The sequence below is a fragment of the Triticum aestivum genome, chromosome 1D (genome assembly GCF_018294505.1).
Source record: "Triticum aestivum cultivar Chinese Spring chromosome 1D, IWGSC CS RefSeq v2.1, whole genome shotgun sequence".
NCBI lineage: Eukaryota > Viridiplantae > Streptophyta > Magnoliopsida > Poales > Poaceae > Triticum > Triticum aestivum.
The window spans coordinates 490,305,930-490,313,641 of NC_057796.1; positions in this window are offsets into that span (position 1 = coordinate 490,305,930).

A 7,712-nucleotide genomic window follows, 5' to 3' on the forward strand; every position below is an offset into this window, starting at 1 on the left:
TGATCATGAAGGTAGGTCCTATGACTCATGCCTTTTGCACTTGAATTAGTTAGAATTGTTTTAGTAGTAGTATGTGTGGAGTATTTAAGTGGGAGTAAGTCTTGATAAATTAAGACCATTTTTTTGTTCTAGTAGCTAAAATAATTTAGTAACCTTTGTTCTGTTTAATCTAGATAATTAAGACTTGTCGTGGGACTAGTTTTAAAAAGAAGTGATGTTGACAAAGAATAACCATGCATAAGAGAAAGTCTCAAAGACTTGGGTGTTGAGAATTGTATAGAAAATGATGTTAAAGATACTAAACCCCACAGTGTTGCATTTTTACATGACGCTCCAGCTTATCGCTGGTGTCATGGCCCTGCTACTCTATATGCGTTTACGTGCGTAAATGTGGTTTCGCCACCTTTCTTTATGTTATGATAAGAACTTTGCGGGCTAATGAACGATCCACTAGAGTTCCGCTCGGATTCAGGCTATGAGTTTGTTACCGTACGTAGTGGCAACATTATATCGAATATATTTTGTTTTCTCTTGATTGTATGTGTATGTGATAATAACTGAGTATTGATCACAATAGCTCGAAAGAGACAACATATTGGTCCATAGTACTCAAGATTAAGCTGCTGCTAAACATAAAACTAGACGTAAATAGATACCAAATACATGTTCAACATACTACTAAACATAGATTATTATTGTTCTACTGGACCCCTCTACCTCATCTTCAACTTGAGTCAGTCCAAGAACCTGTTGTGCTCCTCCCTAAGAAGAATGTTAAGCGCCGCCGGTATGGGCCACGCCCCTTTGTACACATCGGGATTGGGTTGTTGTCATTAGGATTGAGAGCATTGTTGTTATCATTATTGTCATCGGAGGAGAAGAGATATCCATGGAAGCCTTGCCTCTCTTCTCCTTGCACTAAGGTTTTGGCGACACAAACCTTTTATCGGGGTTTTGCATGCTAATGATTCTGCCATTTTGCCAATGTTGATAGAAAAATAAAATAGAGAAGACATATTCGTTAAGTATATAAAAAATTGGAAATCATCCAAAGAAAAAATAGAACTATGACTAAAGGTGAATAAAAGATAATGTGAAAAATTCCAAACTTCCTCTCTGTCAAATTTTAAGGTGGTTGGGTAGAGAATATTATAAACATTACAATACTATGTTTTTCTCACCGTTTTCAAGAATGTATGTCACAGATATCGCCAGCAAAATCTTTGTTGCAATACAAAGTATTTCAATCTCCAAGATCCGATGATGTTAGTTTTTTTTATAAATTATGTACCTATTTTTTCTCCAATGTTGACCAACCCAGACGTTGTACCGTCGGGGTTCGTCGCCACCTCATTTATCTTGTCGGACCCTCCTTTGACACCCTTCCACCCTTGCTGGTTGTGAGCACCATTCGTCTTAAGCATTTCTCTGTTGTCCCTGCATCCTTCTACACATCATCAACCCATATGCTCATGCCTTCTACTCATCCCATCCATACACCTGCAGCTACTCTTCCAGCTCCTCGATTGTGGTCTCTCCTTTGACCTGGCCATCCTCTACACACTCATCCTAATGAAGACGAATTTAGAATGCTCTAGTGCTAATGTATTTATTTGACTCGGGGAGAAATAGAAATATATGTTTTATACTAAACTTTTATATTTTTAAATTCATTTGTATCATATATAGTCTTGATGGGTACAATTTTCATTTAGCGGTCATAGTTAAAGACATAATAACATTACTGATTATTAAGTATAGTCCTTTTCTTTATACACTTAATGTATATCACCAATAAAATTGTTTTTGTTAAAGTCAAACCATGTGATGCAACAAAAAATCTCTATGAATAGTGTCCAACAATCGCATTAATTATGTAGTGTGCACAATATCTCTGTGTGTTCATATATATTTAACATCCTTAAATATTATGGTGCAGACCTCTAAAAGCAGACAATCTAACAATATCTTAGAAGTGGTGAAAAACCACGTTTGTCGTCAATACTCCAAAACCAACTAGGGGTGACACTAGATGCACTTACAAGTGGTTTCTAGTGCACTACAGGATTATCATATTTGTAGAAGCTTCTAAAGCACAAGCTGCTATTTTCTAGATATGTCTAGCAGGTTGGGTCCAGTAAAATTTTTGCAATGTGTGCATGATCTATACTTGGTACTCTCTCCATTTCTAAATACAAGTCCAGAGATTTTAATATGGACTACATACAAATGCATATAGGCATATTCTTGAGTGTAGATTCACTTATTTTGCTTCGTATGTAGTCCATATTGAAATCTCTAAAAAAGACTTATACTTAGGAACGGATGGGGTATTGGAATACGGGATATCCGGATATGCTAAGAAAATATCGCACATGGCAAGTCAAAAAAATATATTTTAATTTGTAGTATTGATGCCTGCAAGTGCACAACAATCTTGCGATAAGTAAGTCTTGTTGATCGATCTCATATGAAGCAAAAAAGGAAGGCACTACTATCCTCGCAGTTACGTCGTCACTTCTGCAACCACCCTCTGACCAAAACCGGAGTTTGAAAATAGTTCATTGATTTCGATTGCTAAGGGAAACGGTTCTAAGTACCAAAACAAACGAAAATAATTACTAACCAAAGTGAAGAAAATAAACCACGAAGAATTAATGCGATGTTTTAGGAGAGAATTACTGAATCCGTCTTAAAAATATTCCAATATTACAAGACTCCGTCTCCGTCTCCTCCGACTTTTTACAGGGCGGCATGTGGAGATCTTCCCTGACGTTCAGATCTTCCAAGCCTCTTCTTGCCTTCGGCCCGTCCTTGGTCTTATCCGGTATGTTCATCACTTTTGCAAGCAAGCTCTCAAGGACATTCTTTGTGATATGCATTTGATCAAGGCAATGAGGCATGTCAAGTTTGGGCCAGTACTCCAAGTCCCAAAAAACAGACCTCATCTACCATACCTTTAGTAGCGGCTCCGACGCCTTTTTCATATTTCCCGGCGTGGGGCACAGTTCCCAGTTTTTCAACAGCTCATCGATTTCGGCGCCGCTCCTCTTACATGGAGGTCCTCGATGCTCAGCCTCACCATTTAATAGATCTCCACGGATCATCTTTCTCGAGCCATCTTCGATGCCCCATGTCCACAATTTTCCCAGACCCTCCATCTTTCGTTAGTTGCTAAGACATTGTATCATCCATGCACCGGGTGCATCCACCATATCCATGGCACACCTGGCCTGCGACATATCTGTAACTAAGATAGTCGTGCACCGTCGTTATCAGTGCATCTCTCTGTTGGGGAACGTAGTAATTTCAAAAAAAAAATCCTACGGACACGCAAGATCATGGTGATGCATAGCAACGAGAGGGGAGAGTGTTGTCTACGTACCCTCGTAGACCATAAGCGGAAGCGTTTTATCAACGCGGTTGATGTAGTCATACACCTTCACAATCCGTCCCGATCAAGTACCGAACGTACGGCACCTTCACGTTCAGCACACGTTCAGCTCGATGACGTCCTCGCCTTCTTGATCCAGCAAGAGGGGCGAAGTAGTAGATGAGTTCCGGCAGCACGACGGCGTGGTGACGGTGTTGGTGGAGAACAATCTCCGCAGGGCTTCGCCTAAGCACTACGAAAACTATGACGGAGGATAAACTAGAGGGGACGGGGTAGCCGGCACATGGCTTGGTGTTTCTTGATGTGTCTTGGGTGCTAGCCCTACCCCTCTATTTATATGTTGAGCCTTGGGGTCGAAACTTGGAGTAAAAGCCTCCACAAAGTCGGTTTCACCTGAAAGGCAAGAGTCCTTCTCGGACTCCAGGGCCAGACGCCAGGGTTCCCGGCGTCTGGACCCAGACGCCAGGGACCCTGGCGTCTGGCCCCTGGACTCCGCAAAACTTCCTTTTGCACTTTCCAAAAACCTTGTGGGCTTTCCCCTTTGGCCCAAATAAAGTGTTCTCGTACCCAAACATTTCGGGAAACATCCGGAACCCCTTCCGGTGAATTCCGGAACCCTTCCGGAGACCAAACACTATTATCCCATATATCAATCTTTATCTCCGGACCATTCAGGAGTTCCTCGTCATGTCCGTGATCTTATCCGGAACTCCGAACAGCATTCGGTCACCAACATACATAACTCATATAATACTATATCGTCAACGAACGTTTAAGCGTGCGGACCCTACGGGTTCGAGAACTATGTAGACATGACCGGGACACTTCTCTGGTCACCATAGCAGAACCTGGATGCCCATATTGGCTCCTACATATTCTATGAAGATCTTTATCGGTCGAACCGCATAACAACATACGTTGTTCCCTTTGTCATCGGTATGTTACTTGCCCGAGATTCGATCGTCGGTATCTCAATACCTAGTTCAATCTCGTTACCAGCAAGTCTCTCTACTCGTTCTGTAATGCATCATCCCGTAACTAACTCATTAGTCACATTGCTTGCAAGGCTTATAGTGATGTGCATTACCGAGAGGGCCCAGAGATACCTCTCCGACAATCAGAGTGACAAATCCTAATCTCGATCTATGCCAACTCAACAAGTACCATCAGAGACACCTGTAGAGCACCTTTATAATCACCCAGTTACGTTGTGACGTTTGTTAGCGCACAAAGTGTTCCTCCGGTATTCGGGAGTTGCATAATCTCATAGTCATAGGAACATGTATAAGTCATGAAGAAAGCAATATCAGTAAACTAAACGATCAAGTACTAAGCTAACGGAATGGGTCAAGTCAATCACATCATTCTCCTAATGATGTGATCCCGTTTATCAAATGACAACTCATGTCTATGGTTAGGAAACATAACCATCTTTGATCAACGAGCTAGTCAAGTAGAGGCATACTAGTGACACTCTGTTTGTCTATGTATTCACACATGTATCATGTTTCCGGTTAATATAATTCTAGCATGAATAATAAACATTTATCATGATATAAGGAAATAAATAATAACTTTATTTTTGCCTCTAGGGCATATTTCTTCAGTCTCCCACTTGCACTAGAGTCAATAATCTAGATTACACAATAATGATTCTAACACCCATGGAGTCTTGGTGCTGATCATGTTTTGCTCATGGAAGAGGCTTAGTCAACGGGTCTGCAACATTCAGATCTGTATGTATCTTGCAAATCTCTATGTCTCCCACCTGGACTTGATCCCGGATGGAGTTGAAGCGTCTCTTGATGTGCTTGGTTCTCTTGTGAAATCTGGATTCCTTTGCCAAGGCAATTGCACCAGTATTGTCACAAAAGATTTTCATTGGACCCGATGCACTAGGTATGACACCTAGATCGGATATGAACTCCTTCATCCAAACTCCTTCATTTGCTGCTTTCGAAGCAGCAATGTACTCCGCTTCACACGTAGATCCCGCCACGACGCTTTGTTTAGAACTGCTCCAACTGACAGCTCCACCGTTCAATAGAAATACGTATCCGGTTTGCGATTTAGAATCGTCCGGATCAGTGTCAAAGCTTGCATCAACGTAACCATTTACGATGAGCTCTTTGTCACCTCCATAAACGAGAAACATATCCTTAGTCCTTTTCAGGTATTTCAGGATGTTCTTGACCGCTGTCCAGTGATCCACTCCTGGATTACTTTGGTACCTCCCTGCTATACTAATAGCAAGGCACACATCAGGTCTGGTACACAACATTGCATACATGATAGAGCCTATGGCTGAAGCATAGGGAACATCTTTCATTTTCTCTCTATCTTCTGCAGTGGTCGGGCATTGAGTCTTACTCAACTTCACACCTTGTAACACAGGCAAGAACCCTTTCTTTGCCTGATCCATTTTGAACTTCTTCAAAACTTTGTCAAGGTATGTGCTTTGTGAAAGTCCAATTAAGCGTCTTGATCTATCTCTATAGATCTTGATGCCCAATATGTAAGCAGCTTCACCGAGGTCTTTCATTGAAAAACTCTTATTCAAGTATCCTTTTATGCTATCCAGAAATTCTACATCATTTCCAATCAACAATATGTCATCCACATATAATATTAGAAATGCTACAGAGCTCCCACTCACTTTCTTGTAAATACAGGCTTCTCCAAAAGTCTGTATAAAACCATATGCTTTGATCACACTATCAAAACGTTTATTCCAACTCCGAGAGGCTTGCACCAGTCCATAAATGGATCGCTGGAGCTTGCACACTTTGTTAGCACCCTTTGGATCGATAAAACCTTCAGGTTGCATCATATACAACTCTTCTTCCATAAATCCATTCAGGAATGCAGTCTTTACATCCATTTGCCAAATTTCATAATCATAAAATGCGGCAATTGCTAACATGATTCGGATGGACTTAAGCATCGCTACGGGTGAGAAGGTCTCATCGTAGTCAACTCCTTGAACTTGTCGAAAACCTTTCGCAACAAGCCGAGCTTTGTAGACAGTAACATTACCATCAGCGTCTGTCTTCTTCTTGAAGATCCATTTATTTTCGATGGCTTGCCGATCATCCGGCAAGTCAACCAAAGTCCATACTTTGTTCTCATACATGGATCCCATCCCAGATTTCATGGCCTCAAGCCAGTTTGCGGAATCTGGGCTCATCATCGCTTCCTCATAGTTCGTAGATTCGTCCTGGTCTAGTAACATGACCTCCAGAATAGGATTACCGTACCACTCTGGTGCGGATCTTACTCTGGTTGACCTACGAGGTTCGGTAGTAACTTGATATGAAGTTTCGTGATCATCATCATTAACTTCCGCACTAATTGGTGTAGGTGTCACAGGAACCGGTTTCTGTGATGAACTACTTTCCAATAAGGGAGCAGGTACAGTTACCTCATCAAGTTCTACTTTCCTCCCACTCACTTCTTTCGAGAGAAACTCCTTCTCTAGAAAGGATCCAAATTTAGCAACAAAAGTCTTGCCTTCGGATCTGTGATAGAAGGTGTACCCAACAGTCTCCTTTGGGTATCCTATGAAGACACATTTCTCCGATTTTGGTTCGATCTTATCAGGTTGAAGCTTTTTCACATAAGCATCGCAGCCCCAAACTTTAAGAAACGACAACTTTGGTTTCTTGCCAAACCATAGTTCATAAGGCGTCGTTTCAACGGATTTAGATGGTGCCCTATTTAACGTGAATGCAGCCGTCTCTAAAGCATAACCCCAAAATGATAGCGGTAAATCAGTAAGAGACATCATAGATCGCACCATATCTAGTAAAGTATGATTACGACGTTCGGACACACCATTACGCTGTGGTGTTCCGGGTGGCGTGAGTTGCGAAACTATTCCGCATTGTTTCAAATGAAGACCAAACTCGTAACTCAAATATTCTCCTCCACGATCAGATCGTAGAAACTTTATTTTCTTGTTACGATGATTTTCTACTTCACTCTGAAATTCTTTGAACTTTTCAAATGTTTTAGACTTATGTTTCATTAAGTAGATATACCCATATCTGCTCAAATCATCTGTGAAGGTGAGAAAATAACGATACCCGCCGCGAGCCTCAACATTCATTGGACCACATACATCAGTATGTATGATTTCCAACAAATCTGTTGCTCGCTCCATAGTTCCGGAGAACGGCATTTTAGTCATCTTGCTCATGAGGCATGGTTCGCAAGTACCAAGTGATTCATAATCAAGTGATTCCAAAAGTCCATCGGAATGTAGTTTCTTCATGCGCTTTACACCAATATGACCTAAACGGCAGTGCCACAAATAAGT